At 38.3% G+C, this 16,951-nt stretch overlaps 1 non-coding gene across 1 annotated transcript in view; it reads left to right on the forward strand.

The window, feature by feature from the left end:
* Positions 1 to 14,687, forward strand: part of LOC737661 (uncharacterized) — a 28,946-nt gene extending 14,259 nt beyond the window's left edge. The window contains exons 3-4 of the transcript XR_001721152.4: positions 9,457 to 9,546; positions 14,516 to 14,687. This is a non-coding gene — a transcript (uncharacterized LOC737661). The remainder of the gene's footprint in view (positions 1 to 9,456; positions 9,547 to 14,515) is intronic.
* Positions 14,688 to 16,951: the final 2,264 nt, after the last annotated feature.

A 16,951-nucleotide genomic window follows, 5' to 3' on the forward strand; every position in this document is an offset into this window, starting at 1 on the left:
AGGATTAACCCAACCAGAAAAGACAAAGAAAAAAAGAATCAAAATAAATAAAGTCATCGGGAAATATGGAATTTTGTAAAACAGCCAACTCTAAGAATAATTGGTGTTCCTGAGGGAGAAAAGAAGTCTAAAAGTTTGGAAAACCTATTTGAGGGAATAATTGAGGAAAACTTCCCTGGTCTTAGATACTTCCTTGGTCTTAGAGATCTAAATATCCAAATACACAAAGCTTAAAGAACTCCTGGGAAATGCATTGCAAAAAGATCATCACCAAGGCACATAGTCATCAGGTTATCTAAAGTCAACATGAAGGAAAGAATTTTAAGAGCTGTGAGACAAAAGCATCAGGTAACCTATAACTATAAAGGAAAACCTATCAGTCTAATGGCAGATTTCTCAGCAGAAGCCTTACAAGCCAGAAGAGACCCAGGACATATCTTTGGCCTGCTTAAACAAAATAATTGTCATCCAAGAATTGTGTATTCAACAAAACTAAGCTTCATAAATGAAGGAGAGATGAATTCTTTTTCAGAAAAACAAATGCTGAGGGAATTTGCCACTACCAAACCAATACTACAAGAAATGCTGAAAGGAGTTTTAAACCTTGAAACAAAGCTCAATATGAACTAAGATAGAACCTCCTTAAAGCATAAATTTCAAAGGGCCTATAAAACAATAATACAATGAACAAACAAAGTATTTAGGCAACAACTAACAAGATAAATAGAACAGTACCTTATATCTCAGTATTAAAGTTGAATGTAAGTGGCCTAAATGCTCTGCTTAAAAGATACAGAATGGCACAATGGATAAAAAAAAAATCACCAACCAAATATCTGCTGACTTCAAGAGACTTACCTAACACACAAGCATTCATTTAAACTTAAGATAAAGGGGTGGAAAAAGATATTTCATGCAAATATAAACTAAAAGCAAGCAAGAGTAGCTATTCTCATATCAGACTAAGTAGACTTTAAAGCAACAACAATTAAAAAAGAAAAGAAAGACAAAGAAGGGCATTATATAATGATAAAAGGATTAGTCCAACAGGAAGATATTACAAACTTAAATTTGTATGCATTCAACATAGGTGCTCCCAGATTTACAAGGCAATTACTACTAGACCTAAGAAATAAGATAGACAGCAACATAATAATAGTGGGGGACCTCGATACTACACTGATAGCACTAGACAGTTCATCAAGACAGAGGGTCAATAAAGAAACAATGGACTTAAATTATACCCTAGAACAAATGGACTTAACAGATATTTACAGAACATTTTACCAAACAACTGCAGAATATACATTCTTCTAATCAGCACATGAAACATTCTCCAAGATAGACCATATGATAGACCAGAAAACAAGTCTCAATAAATTTAAGAAAGTAGAAATCATATAAAGTATCTTCTCAGACCACAGTAGAATAAAACTGGAAATCAACTCCAAAGGGAACCCTCAAAACTATGCAAATACATGGAAATTAAATAATCTGCTCTTGAGTAATTTTTCAGTTAACAATGAAATCAAGATGGAAATGTAGAAATTATTTGAAATAAATGATAATAGTGACACAACTTACCAAAACCTATGGGATACAGCAAAAGTGGTGCTAAGAGAAAAGTTTATAGCTTTCAATGCCGACATCAAAACATCTGAAAGAGCACAGATAGACAATCTAAGGTTATACAATAAGGAACTACAGAAACAAGAGCAAACTAAACCCAAACCCAGGAGAAAAAAAGAAATAACAAAGATGAGAGCAGAACTAAATGAAATTGAAAGAAAACAACAACAACAAAAACAAAAACAACACAATGGCTGGGTGCAGTAGTTCACGCCTGTAATCTCAGCACTTTGGGAAGCCAAAGCAGTCAGATCACTTGAGGTCAGGAGTTTGAGAAGAGCTTGGCCAGCATGGTGAAACTCATCTCCAAAAGAATATAAAATAATTTTGTATTTTTTTGTAAAAATACAAAAATTATCCAGGCATGGTGGTGCACACCTGTCATCTCAGCTACTTGGGAGGCTGACAGGAGAATCACTTGAACCAGGGAGGCAGAGGTTGCAGTGAGTCAAGGTCATGCCACTGCACTCCAGCCTCTGTGACAGATGGAGACTCTGTCTCAAAAAAAGAAAAAAATACAAAAGAGAAATGAAACAAAAAGCTGTTTCTTTATAAAGATAAACAAAATTGATAGACCATTAGCAAGATTAACCAAGAAAAGAAGAGAAAAGAGTCAAATAAGCTCAATTAGAAAGAAACTAGAGATATTACAACCAATACCACAGAAATACAAAAGATGATTCAAAGGTACTATGAACAGCTTTATGCACACACACTACAAAATCTAGAGAAAATGGATAAATTCCTGGAAATATGCAAACCTCCTAGATTAAGTCAGGAATACATATAAATGCTGAACAGACCAATAACCAGCAGCAATATTGAATCAGTAATTTTTTAAATGCCAACAAAAAAGTTCAGGACCAGATGGATTCACAGCTGAATTCTGTCAGACATTCAAAGAATAATTGGTACAAATTCTACTGAAACTATTCCAAAAGATAAAGAGAATCTTCCCTAAATCATTTTATGAAGCCAGTATCACTCTAATACCAAAACCAGGAAAAAGATAACAAAAAAAGAAAACTACAGACCAATATCCCCGATGAATATAGATGTAAAAATCATCAACAAAATACTAGCTAACTGAATCCAACACCATATCAAACAGATAATACATCATCATCAAGTGGGTTTCATACCAGAGATGCAGGGATGGTTTAACATACACAAGTCAATAAATGTGATACATCACATAAACAGAAATTTTTTTAAAAACCATATGATCATCTCAATATGCAGAGAAAGCATTTGATGAAATCCAGTAACTCTTTATGATTAAAAAAAAAACCTTAACAAAATAGACATAGAAGGACTTACCTCAAAGTAATAAAAGCCATACATGACAGACCCACAGCCAACATTATACTGAATGGGGAAAAGTTGAAAGCATTCCCTCTGAGAACAAGAGCAAGACAAGAGTGCCCACTTTCACCACTTATATTCAACATAATACTGGAAGTCCTAGCCAGAGCAATCAGACAAGAGAAAGACAAGACAATCAAACAAGAAAATCAGACAAGAGAAACTATTGCTGCTTATTGATGATATGATTGTATACCTGGAAAACCCTAAAGACTCACCCTGAAAGTTCTTTAGATTGGATAAATGAATTCAATAAAGTCTCAAGATACAAAATCAATGTACACAAATCAGTAGCACTGCTATACACCAACAATGACCATGCTGAGAGTCAAATCAAGAACTCAATCCCTTTTACAACAGCTGCCAAAAAAAAAAAGTAAAATATGTAGAAATATACTTAACCAAGGAGGTGAAAGATCTCTACAAGGAAAACTACAAAACACTGATGAAATAAATCATAGAGGACCCAAATGGAAACACATCCCATGCTCATGGATGGGAAGAATCAATATTGTGAAAATGACCATACTGCCAAAAGCAATCTACACATTCAATGCAATTCACATAAAATGCCATTGTCATTCTTCATAGAACTAGAAAACAATACTAAAATTCATACAGGAACAAGAAAAGAACCTGCATAACCAAAGCAATACTAAGCAAAAGGAAAAAATCTGGAGGCATCACATTACCCAATGTGAAATTATACTACAAAGCTATAGTTACCTAAACAGCATGGTACTGGTATAAAAATAGGCATGTCAGCCAATGGAACAAAATAGAGAACCTATAAATAAAGCCAAATACTTAGAGCTAGCTGATCTTCAACAAGCATATAAAAACATAAATTGGGGAAAAGACACCCTATTCAACAAACGGTGCTGGGAAAACTGGCAAGCCACATGTAGAAGAATGAAACTGAATCCCCATCTCTCACCTTACACAAAAATCAACTCAAGATGGATCAAAAACTTAAATCTAAACCTGAAATTATAAAAATTATAGAAGATAACATTGGAAAAATTCTTTCAGACATTGGCTTAGGCAAATAATTCATGACTAAGACCCCAAAAGCAAATGCAACAAAATCAAAAATAAATACATGGAACCTAATTAGACTTAAAAGCTTTAGCACAGCAAAGGAAATAATCAACAGAATAAACAGACAACCCACAGAGTGGGATAAAATATTCACTAACTATGCATCCAACAAAGGATTAATATCCAGAATCTACAAGGAACTCAAACCAGTAAGGAAAAAGCAATCCCATTAAAAAATGGGCAAAGGAGATGAATAGACGATTCTCAAAAGAAGATATAGAAACCGCCAACAAACATATGAAAAAGTGCTCAACCAGGAAGAAATTGATAGCCAGAAGAGACCAATAATGAGCTCTGAAATTAAATCAGCAATAAATAGCCTACCAACAACAACAACAAAAAAAAAACCAGGACCTAATGAATTCATAGCCAAATTCTACCAGATGTACAAAGAAGAGCTGGTACCGTTCCTACAGAAACTATTCCAAAAAATTGAGGAGGAGAAACTTCTCCCCAACACATTCTATGAGGCCAGGATCATCTTGATACCAAAACCTGGCAGAGACACACAAAAAAAAGAGAACTTCGGGCCAATAGCCTTGATGAACATTGATGCAAAAGGTCTCAACAAAATACTCGCAAACTGAATCCAGTAGCATATCAAAAAGTTAATCCAGGCTAAGCGCAGTAGCTCAGTCTCTACTAAAAATACAAAAACAAAATTAGCCAGGCGTGGTGGTGGGCACCTGTAATCCCAGCTACTCGGGAGGCTGAGGCAGGAGAATGGCGTGAACCCGGGAGGCAGAGCTTGCAGTGAGCAGAGATCGAGCCACTGCACTCCAGCCTGAGCAACAAAGCGAGACTCCATCTCAAAAAAAAAAAAAGAAATTAGCTGGACGTGGTCAGGGGCGCCTCTAATCCCAGCTACTCAGGAGGCTGAGGCAGGAGAATTGCTTGAACCCAGGAGGTGGAGGTTGCAGTGAGCCGAGATCATGCCACTGCACACCAGCCTGGGTGGCAGAGCGAGACTGTCTCAAAAAAAAAAAGGTAATCCACCATGATCAAGTAGGCTTCATCCCCAGGATGAGAGGTTGCTTCAACATACCCAAATCAATGAATGTGATTCATCACACACACAGAACTAAAGACAAAAACCACATGATTATCTCAATAGATGCAGAAGAAAAGGCTTTTGACAAAATTCAACACCCCTTCATGTTAAAAACACTCAATAAACTAGGTATTGAAGGAAGATACCCCAAAATGGTAAGAGCCATTGATTACAAACCCACAGCCAACGTTATATTGAATGGGCAAAAGCTGGAAGCATTCCCCTTGAAAAGTGCCACAAGACAAGGATTTTCTTGCTCTCTCTCACCACTTCTATTCAACATAGTATTGGAAGTCCTAGCCAGAGCAATCAGGCAAGGGAAAGAAATCAAGGGCATGAAATAGGAAGAGAGGAAGTCAAACTACCTCTGTTTGCAAACGACATGATTTTATACCTAGAAAACCCCATAATTTCAGCCCAAAAGTACCTCCAGCTGATAAACAACCTCAGCAAAGTTGCAGGATACATAATCAATATAAAAATCACCAGCATTCCTATACACCAACAACAGCCAAATCAGAAAAGCCATCCCATTCACAACTGCCACAAAAAGAATAAAATACTAAGAAATACAGCTAACTAGGGAGGTGAAAGGTCCTCTACAAAGAGAATTACAAAACATTGCTCAAATAAATCAGAGAAGATACAAACAAATGGAAAAACATTCCATGCTCATGGATAGGAAGAATCAGTATCATTAAAATGGCTATACTGTCCAAAGCAAATTATAGATTCAATGCTATTCCTATAAAACTACCAATTACATTCTTCACAGAACAGGAAAAAAACTATTTTTAAATTCACACGAAACCAAAAAAGAGCCCAAATAGTCAACGCAATCCTAAGCAAGAAGAACAAAGCTAGAGGCATCACATTACCTGACTTCAAACTATATTACAAGGCTACAGTAACCAGAATAGCATCGTACTGGTGCAAATGCAGAAACATAAACCAATGGAACAGAATAGAGAGCCCAAAAATAAGGTCACACGTGTACGACCATCTGATCTTTGACAAAAATGACAAAAGCAAGCAATGGGGAAAGGACTCCCCATTCAATAAATGGTGCTGGGATAACTGGCTAGCCATATGCAGAAGATTGATACTGGACCCTGACATCATATACAAAAATTAACTCAACGTGTATTAAAGACTTAAATGTAAAACCCAAAACCATAAAAACCCTGGAAGACAACCTAGGCAATAACATCCTGGACACAGGAAAATTGACAAATGGTATCTAATTAAACTTAAGCGCTCCTGAACAGCAAAAAAAAATTATCAACAGAGTAAACAGACAACCTACAGAATGGGAGAAAATATTTGCAAACTAAGCATCTGACAAAGTATAATATCCAGCATCTATAAGGAACTTAAAACAAATTTACAAGAGAAAAACAACCCCATTAAAAAGTGGGCAAAGGACATGAACAGACGCTTCTCAAAAGAAGACATACATGCAGCCAACAAGCATATTTAAAAAGCTCAACATAACTGATCATTAGAGAAATGCAAATCAAAACCACAATGATATACCATCTCACACCAGTCTGAATGGCTACTATTAAAAAGTCAAAAAATAACACAGGCTGGTGAGGTTGCAGAGAAAGGAACACTTACACACTGTCAGTGAAAGTGTAAATTAGTTCAACCATTGCGGAAGGCATTATGCCAATTCCTCAAAGAGCTAAAAGCAGAACTACAATTCAACCTGGCAATCCCATTACTGAGTATATACCCAGAGGAATATAAATCCTTCTACCATAAAGACACATGTACACAAATGTTCATTGCAGCACTATTCACAACAGCAAAGACATGGAATCATCCCAAATGTCCATCAATGATAGATTGGTTACAGAAAATGTAGTACATATACAACATGGAATACTATGCAGCCATAAAAAAGAATGAGACTATGTCTTTTGTGGGAACGTGGATGGAGCTGGAGGCTATTATCCTTAGCAAACTAATGCAGAAACAGAAAACTAAATACTGTATATTCTCACTTACAAGTGGGAGCTAAATGATAAGAACTTATGTACACAAAGAAGGAAATAACAGACACTGGGGTATACTTGAAGGGGGAGCATGAGAGGAGAGAGAGGAGCAGAAATATAACATTGGGTGCTTGGCTTAATACCTGGATGAGGAAATAATATGTACAAAAACCCCGGTGACACGTTTACCTATGTAGCAAACCTTCACATGTACCCCCAAACCTAAAATAAAAGTTTAAAAAATAATAATAAATTGTAAAATAGTCATAAAATAAAAAACTGAAAGAAGAGCATAACTACTGCTATTTGCGACAGCTTGAATGAATGTCGTGAACATATTACGTAAAAATACTCGACAATAAATAAAAAAGAAAAAGTGCTTGACACCACTAATTATCTGGGAAATGATTATTTAAACCACCTTACTCCTGCAATAATTTCCATAAGTAAAAAGTCAAAAATGTGGTGAAAAGGGAACACTTTTACACTACTGCTGGAAATGTAAATTAATACAACCACTCTGGAAGACAGTATGGAGATTACTTAAAGAAATAAAAGTAGAGCTACCATTCGATCCAGAAATCCCACTACTGGGTATCTACCCAGAGGAAAAGAAGTCATTATATGAAAAAGACACTTGCACACGCATGGTTATAGCAACAAAATTTGCAATTGCAAAGATATGGAACCAACCTAAGTGCCCATCGACAAACAAGTAGATGAAGAAAATGTGGTATATACATAGCAAGGAATACTTCTCAGCCATACAAAGGAATGAAATAATGTCTTTTGCAGCAACTTAGATGGAGCTGGAGGCCATTATTCTAAGTGAAGTAACTCAGGAATGGAAAACCAAACATCAAATTTCCTGCTTATAAGTGGGAGCTAAGCTATGAGGACCCAAAGACACAAGAATGATATAATGGACTTTGAGGACTCAGCGGGGAAGGCTGGAAGGGGGTAAGGGATAAAAGACTATATACTGGGTACAGTGTACACTGCTCAGGTGACAGGTGCCCTAAAATCTCAGAAATCACCACCAAATAACATATCCTTGTAACCAAGAACCACCTGTACCCCACAAACTATTGAAATAAAATTGTTTTTAATGGCTCATCATTTTAATTTAATTTAAAAGAAAATCACGTTGCATTTTTAAAGTTTATTTTCAGGAAAACATTGACCATGACTTTATCTTCATTCCATGAAGGTTCAATGAGAGGGTAATGATTATAAAAATAGTGGCTATGTCCAAACAATATCTGGATGATTGGTATCACGAGCTGGTACTTTTCCAAAATATTTCTGAAAACTGGGCTAAGGCCTACGGCTTGATGAAAACAAAAAAATGTTGATCTTTTAGGGACTTTGATTCCAAATAAGGGCTTTGATTTATAATAAGCATATTGCAAAAATTTATATTATCTTGAACAGCAGTTAGCTTCTCAATGAATATGTTCATATTTTCTAGGAGAAAAGAGTTTTGCCTTATAATCAACTTTAAAACAAATACTTCTTGAAAGAAACCTGCAAAAATATTTTGAGTCACATGAAAACCTCAATAATAAACAGGCAAATGGTACAATAATGTGGTTTACATTCTCCTGGTAAACATGCTAGGGATGGGCCAAGGGCATTGAAAATGTGTAAATATTCACAATGAGCTCATTCCTCCCACCAAGAATTCTTGGACCACTGTCTACAACTTCAGGAAATGCATGGAAACGAAACTGATTCCTGAGGCTGGCGAAACTGCTTCTAAGGTCAACATCTTCTGAGTTGTACACATAACTCCAGAGCATGTTCCTTAGCAGCAAATGGGCTCTGGGGTCTGCAGACAGATGCTTGCACCAGTGACATTCTGTTTCTTCTTTCTTCCTTTCCCTGTTCTTTCTCTAGCCCTCTCTCTTTCCAATTCTTTTGTCTCTTACTATTAGTATCTTCAGAGACAAAATATTGCCATGATTTTCTTGCAATGATAGGGACAAATACCTGCACTAGTCAAATAATGGGGCCATTAGCATATTGCTTGGACTTATATTATCCAGATCATTGCCTCGGGAATACACTTGCAGACAGCCATAGGCTTTACAGCTCAGAGGTTTAGAGCCACAACTTCCAAGTTGTAGTTTTTTCCCCAGTGCTTCACCAAAATTAGAGAACAATGCATTTTTCTCCAGTAAAGTGGTTCTCAAACTATGGTCCAGGGACTCTGGGGGTCTCCAAGATCCTTTCAAGAGATTCATGAAGTCAAAACTGTTTTCATGATAACACTAAGACGTTATTTATCTCATCCTCTTATGAGTCTAGAGTGGAATTTTCCAGAGGCTACATGATGAGTGATGTCACGACAGATTGAGTACAGAGCCAACTATGAGAATCCAGCTGCCTTCTATTAAGGTAGGCATTAAAAATATTTTAAAAATGTAAAACAATGCCATTCTTCTCCCTAAATAGCCTTTATTTTGGAAAATGTAGTTATTTTTATGAAAATATTTTATTTATATTAACATGTAATGGTTTGTTATTCTTATTTTTAAATAAATTAATGTTAATTTTTAGATTTATTTGTTTTAATTTCTAAAAGGATATATATCAATAGCTATGATCCACATAAACAAAAGCCATTTGGGATCCTCAATTATTTTTAAGAATGTCAAAGAGGCATGACACCAGAAAAATTGATTACTGCTTTTCTAGTACAATTTAAAACAAACAATTTCATTAAATGGGCTTATTTTATTTTGTCCTTGTCTGATAGAATCTCTTTGGGGCTAGATGTGGCAGCTTTGTAAGGTGTCCAGTTGGCCAGGCAGAAACACATTCCCACTGTTGCCTTTCTTGTGTGTTTCTGGCCAGAGGGAGCCAAAGAAAGGCTCTAGTGCAGTATTTGAAGCAGAGACATGAAGCAGCCACCATCTTGTAACTCACCTTATAATATCTGCTTCCAAGAAACAGCCACTTCAAGGCATTCACATGCCCTTGGCATTCACTCCTCATCTGCGGATGCACCTCCTTGGTGTGAGGAACAGCCAGGCCTCCTGCTGCTCCACCTTCCCCCCAATCCTCCTTCAGCTTCTCTGACTGCTGGGCCAGCTGTGTGTGATGAAAGACCTGGCCTCTCCAGGACATGCAGACCATCAAGGGCAGAGAGAACACAAGAAAGAGTCTGAGTTTCTATCTGTTCTCCTGGGCTCCAGCTGATGCATTTCAGCTCCTTCTTGCTCTCCCCATTTCATATTCATCTTATTTTCCAGGTACCCTTTCTGTGGGTACCTTCAAGTTCCAGCACCAAATATGAAGGCGACTGCCATCACCAGCTCCCACCCCTACATAAGGTCAAATCCCTGGATGGCATATAACACACTAGAGCAATTAAGAGGATCTAACTAAAGGTGGGGAAGGAAAAATGTGTGTACAGAGACAGGAAGTCATGGACACAGTTATATTGAAAGATACAATGACCTCCTCCTCCTCATTGTGATATTATCACGCCTTTCCACGCTTGGGCTTCTGAGATTGTTACTCTGAAAGTCTGCCCTAACTACAGGGTCACATGTAGAACTGCGTCCACAAAGAGGCAGATTGATTGTGGGATGGTTTCATGGGCATATATTTATCTCCAAATTCATCAGATTGTATACATTAATTAAATACAATTTTTGTGTTACAATTATACCTCAATAAAGTGAGAGCTTTTTTCAAAAGAGAGGGGAAGAAGGCTGGGCTAATTTGAAACAATGGCTCAGGCTGTCACACCTGGAAGCACATTTGTTATCAGGCCAAGGAAGTTGGAGAAAAGACCTTCATGGCATCATTCTGGCCATCTGTGTAAGACAAACAGCCAGCCTCCTAGCTGGGGATAAATGGCAAGTGTGCCTGCATACATTCTGCTTCCCTGTCATTCTTCCCTTTAATTTCAGTTTGTTTTTCAAGTATTTGTTGAATTCCATGCCCTCCATGTGACCAGCACTGGGTTGGATTCCATGGGCAAATACATATATTTTTGTACTTGGGGTATTCGTTAGTTACCTATTGCTGCATAACAAATTACCTCCAAAACCTAGCAACTGAAAGAAACAATTATCTATTAACTCACAAAGTTCCTGACAGTCAAAAATCTTGGAGTGGTTTATCTGGGTCTTTCTGACTCAGGCTGTCTTATGAGGTTTCAGTCAAGTTGTTGGCCAGGACTGCAGTTATCTGAAGGCTTGACTAGGGCTGGAAGATCTGCTTCCAAGAAACAGCCACTTCAAGTCATTCACATGCCATTGGCAAGAGGCCTCAGTTTCTCATTATGTTGACTCCCCCATAGGTGATATGGTTGGCGTGTGCATGCCCTCCAAATCTCATGTTGAAATGTGATCCCCGATGTTGGAGGTGGACCTGGTGAAAGGTGTTTGGGTCATGGAGGTGGATCCCTCATGAATGGCTTAGTGCCCTCCTTGCAGTAATGAGTAAGTTCTCACTCAATTTCACATAAGATGTGGTCACTTCAAAGAGCCAGGCAGCTCTCTCCTCCCTTTCTCTTGCTCCCTCTCTCAACATGTGACACGCTGCTCCCTCTTCACATTCCACCATCATTAGAAGCTTGCTGAGGCCCTCACCAGAAGCAGATGCCAACACCATGTTTCCTGTACATCCTGCAGAATCATGAGCCAAAACAAACCTCTTTTCTTTATAAATTACCCAGCTTCTGGTATTTCTTTATAGCAACACAAGTGGACTAACACAGAAAATTGTTACCGAGGAGTGGGATGTTGCTATAAAGATACTTGGAAGATGTGGAAGCAGCTTTGAAGCTGGGTAACAGACAGACACTTGAAGAGTTTGGAGGGCTCAGAAGAAGACAGGAAGACAAGAGAAAGTTTGGAACTTCTTAGAGACTGGTTAACTGGTTGTGATCAAGGTACTGATAGAAATATAGACAGTGTTTTTCCAACAAGAAACTATAAGAACAAACAAAATTAAAAAAAAAAGAAATATAGATAGTGAAGGCCAAGCTGATAAGGTCCCAGACAAAAATGAAGAAGTTACTGGGAGCTAGAGCAAAGGTCACCCTTATTGTACCCTAGCAAAGAGCTTTGCTTCATTGTGTCCATGTCCTACAGTTTTATGAAAGGTTGAACTTAAGAGTGATGACTTAGCATATCTGGCAGAAGAAATTTCTAAGCAGCAAAGCATTCAAGATTTGCCCTAGCTTCTTCTAACAATCTAAGATAAGATATGGAAGCAGAGGAAAAACTGAAGTTGGAACTTGTCATTATAAGGGAAGCATAGTGTAAAAATTTGGAAAATCTGCAGCCTGGCTATGTGGTAGAGAAGAAAAGAGCATTTTCAGGGGAAGAATCCAAGCAGGCTAAGGAACAACCACTTTTTAGAGAGACTAACGTAGCTGCAAGGGAACCAAGTGCTAATAGTCAAGACAACAGAAAAAAGTGCTTGAAGGCATTTCGGAATCTCTGAGGCAGACCCTCCCATCACAGACCTAGAGGCCCAGGAGGAAAGAATAGTTTCCAGGGCCAGGCCCAGGGCTCCATTGCCCTGCTCCCAGAATCCTTGTAGTTCCATCTCCAGCCTCAGCGAAAAGGACCACAGATACAGTTCAGGCCACAACTCCAAATGGCACAAGCCATAAACCTTGGTGGCTTCCACATGGTGTTAAACCTGCAGATGTGCAGAATGCAGAAGTGAAGGAGGCTTGGAAGCTTCCTCCTAGATTTCAGAGGATGTATTGGAAAGCCTGAGTGCCCAGGCAGATGCCTGCAACAGGGGTGGATCCCCCACAGAGAGACTCTACTGAAGAAGTGCTGAAGGGAAATATGGGGTTGGAGCCCCCACACAGAGTCTCCACCACCAGGACACTGGTTAGTGGAGCTGTGAGAAAGCAGCCACTGCCCTCCAGACCGGAAAATGGTACAGCCATCAGCATCTTACACCCAGAGCCTAGAAAAGCTCCAGGCATTCAACTCCAACCCATGAGAGCAGCCAGAGGGGTTGCACCCTGCAAAATCACAGTGGCAGAACTACTAGGGCCTTGGGAACCCACACCTTGCACCACTGTGCCCAGCATGTTGGACATGGTGTCAAGGAAGATTATGTTGGAGCTTTAAGGTTTAATGTCTCTCCTGCTGGGATTCAGACTTGTGTGGGTCATGTTGCCCCTTTCTTTTGGCCAATTTTTTTCTTTTTGGAATGGAAATCTTCACCCAATACCTGTTCCATCATTGTATCTTGTAAGTAAATAACTTGTTTTTATAATTTTACAGGCTCATAGGTAGAAAAAAACTTGTCTTGAGTCTCTGATGAGACTTAGGACTTTGAACTTGAGACTGTTGAGTTAATGCTGGAATAAGTTAAGACTTTGGGGGACTATTGAGAAGGGATTATTGTTTTCTGCCATATGAGAGAACATGAGATTTGGAGGGCTGGGGGCAGAATGATATGGTTTGTCCCCTCCAAATCCTCCCATGTTGAAAAGTGATCCCCAGTGTTGACGGTGGGCCTAGTGGGAGGGTTTGAATCTTGGGGGTGGATCCCTCATGAATGGCTTAGTGTCCTCCTCACAGTAATGAGTGAGTTCTCACTCTGATTTCACACAAGATCTGGTTGTTTAAAAGAGTGTGGCACCCTTTTTATCTCTTGCTCCATCTCTCATCATGTGACACGTTGCCCCCCGCCTTCACTTTCTGCTATAATCAGAAGCTCTCTGAGGCCCTCACCAAAAGTAGATGCTGGCACCATGCTTCCTGTACAGCCTGCAGAACCATGAGCTACATAAACATCTTTTCTTTATAAATTACCCAGCCTCTGGTTTTCTTCATAGCAATGCAAGTAGACTAACATGATAGACTTTTAGTGAAATGGCAGCTGGCTTCTCCCAGAGCAAGTGATCAGAAAGAGAGAGAGAAAAAAAAACAAGACAGAAGCAGCAGAGTCTTTTATAGCCTAGAATAAAAAGTGATATGTCATCACTCCTGCCATATTCTATTGGTCACACAGAACAATCCAGAAAGTAACCCACATGGGCATGAATCTTTGGAGGTGGGAATCTTGGGAGGTTGGGAACCACCATGGAGGCTGTCTACCATCAGGAACTCATCATCTTATGACCCAGGAAAAGATAGAACAATGAACACATAATCCTCAAGCAGCCAAATTAATTCATCTTTATTCATTGGTTCATTTTATTTTCATGGAAAAAATTAATGTGATGTCAGCAAGGAGGTATTATTTCTTTTATGTGGATGAGAAAAATGAAGCAAAAACAATCTTTTACTTGCCCAAAGTAACCAGGTAATGATGCAGCTGAGACCAGATCTTGAACGTTTAGTTGACTGGGTTTTCCCCCTCTGCTTTTCCATTACAGAGTGAGGCAATGAGGGTTCAGAATGAAGTTCCCCATAGGATGGAATAAAGAATGACTTGCAGGCAAGAGATAAAGAGAGGGTTTCTGCCATTTCAGGAGAATTTCCTACATGATCCTCCTCCATGATTTTCAGATTAGTAGTTTTCAAATAAAGCCCTTTCTCTCTATCCTGAACAAGGTGTCCTGCTGCTAAAATTAAATTATGCCAATTTCTTACCAAGTACTCATACATATACAATATGGATAAAATTTTCTTTATTTTAAGTTTTTCTCTCCTAAATTTTTCTTAAATTTAGAAGCTTGGTACCAATTATCCACTGAGAACTGGTAGAAAACAAAATGAATAAAGAACAAATGACTAGTAGAAAAAAACCTACACAGACAATATGTTCAGTTAATACTTTGTGGCATTTTGAATGTATTTTCACATGCACTTAAGATTATTTCACATTATGCAAATATATTTTCATAATTATTCCTAACTTGTGTGTCTCATTAAATGAATTGATATTTCCAATGTCTTACCAAGGCATACTGTGACCCCTATCTGGAGGTTAGCTTCCTGAACAAAATCAATAGCACTGAAGATGAGATTCATTCTAATTCACCATCTCTCCTGGTCATTATAATTCTGATCTTTGTCTTCCATAAAAATATATATTGGAGGAAAACAATTTTTAATGTTCTGCCCTGGAAGATACAGACTAGGAAAATATCTTCCTAGTGGCACCCAGTCAGCTTAATTTTCTGGGGCCACTATGCTCTCCTCTTAGTGAGACATCTAAGAGGAAGAAGAGTCTTCCCTCATACCTGGAAATTCTTTCTCTTCCCCTCTGATAGCATGCGCAAACTTGACATTAGCAATGCCTATGGTGCTATTCACCTCTCCAGGGTAGTAATACTGCATCCATAGCCTCCCACAGTACCTTGTCATAGAGAAGTGGTAAATAATTATCTGTTGAATGAATGACTGGCTCAGAAGTCTCAGAAAACCTAATTCAGTTCCCAGGGCTTTCACATCACAGCTTTCCTCAGCCAAGGATCCACAAGAGAATTAACCTACAGGCAAGTTGCAGAATGCAAGGTAATAATTTTTTTAAAAAGTTAATTGCTTTCTTACATAGCAACAATGAACACTGAAATTGAATATTAAAAACACAATATTGTTTTTATTATCACCAAAAAGTGAAGTCCTTGGGTATAAATCTGTAATGGAAATGGCACAGCAAAGGTTGCCATGTTTAGGCATTAGAAATAGAACACCACACTCAAATTGCTCAAGCCAGTGGCCAGAGATAAAAATTTATAGGTATCTCTCCTGCCTAGCAGCCTGGGCTCTCTGTTTTTTCTGCTGCTTCCTTTAAGCAGATGAGCCTTCAATCTGAATTTGTGCCTTCCATCTGAAGAACCAAGGGCTACCCCAGGCTGGGTTTTCCATGGGAAACTGAGGAGAACACAAGGTTGGGCTCGCAGCACCAAAGCAATAGTCAGGTAGGCATAAATTGGACAAGGTCAAACAAGAACCACAGGGTCATCTGCTAAGGTAAACAAGTTTCCTGTGTGAGGGACACTGTTCATAGGTCAGAAAATGAGGCATTAGGCTGTCTACCAGGTAAAATAAGTATCGCATGAAAGGCACACTATAAACACCCCCATCTACTACCCTTCATTTCTTGTTAGGGTAGAGTTACTAGCCACCGTGGTACTGGAACACCAGTTTAGCTAGGGGCTTTCAAAACAAAACCTAACAAAATATGTACAAGACCTATATGAATTGCACAAAAACTACAAAACTATGATGAAAGTCAAAGAATACCTAAATAAATGGAGAGATATTTCATGTACATAAATAGAAAGATTTAATATTGTCAAGATATCAGTTCTTCCCAACTTGATCTATAGATTCAACATAATCCCAGTTATAATCTCAGCAAGCTATTGTGTGGATAATAAGACTCTAAAGTTTATATGGAGGGGCAAGAGACCCAGAATAGCCAAGACAATATTATAAAACAGCAAAGCTGAAGGACACAAACTAATTTCAAGACTTAATATAAAGCTAAAGTAATAAAAACAATGTGGTATTGGCAGAAGAAGAAATAAATAGATCAGTGGAACAGAATCCAGATCCCAGAAACAGACCCACGTAAATACAGTCATCTGATCTTTAACAAAGGAGCAAAAACACTTCAGTGAAGAAAGGATAGTGTTTTCAACAAATTAGGTTGAAACAATAGGACATTCACAGGAAAAATAAGGATCCAGACATAGGCCTTACACTTTTTACAAAAATTAACTCAAAATGGATCATAGGCCTAATTGTAAAATGCTAAATTATAAAATTCCTAGAAGGTAATATAGAAGAAAACCTAAGTGTCCTTGGATTTAGTGTTTAGATGCCACACCAAAGACACAATCCATGAAAGAGAACATTGA

This window comes from Pan troglodytes, chromosome 11 (assembly GCF_028858775.2).
Source record: "Pan troglodytes isolate AG18354 chromosome 11, NHGRI_mPanTro3-v2.0_pri, whole genome shotgun sequence".
NCBI classification, from domain to species: domain Eukaryota; kingdom Metazoa; phylum Chordata; class Mammalia; order Primates; family Hominidae; genus Pan; species Pan troglodytes.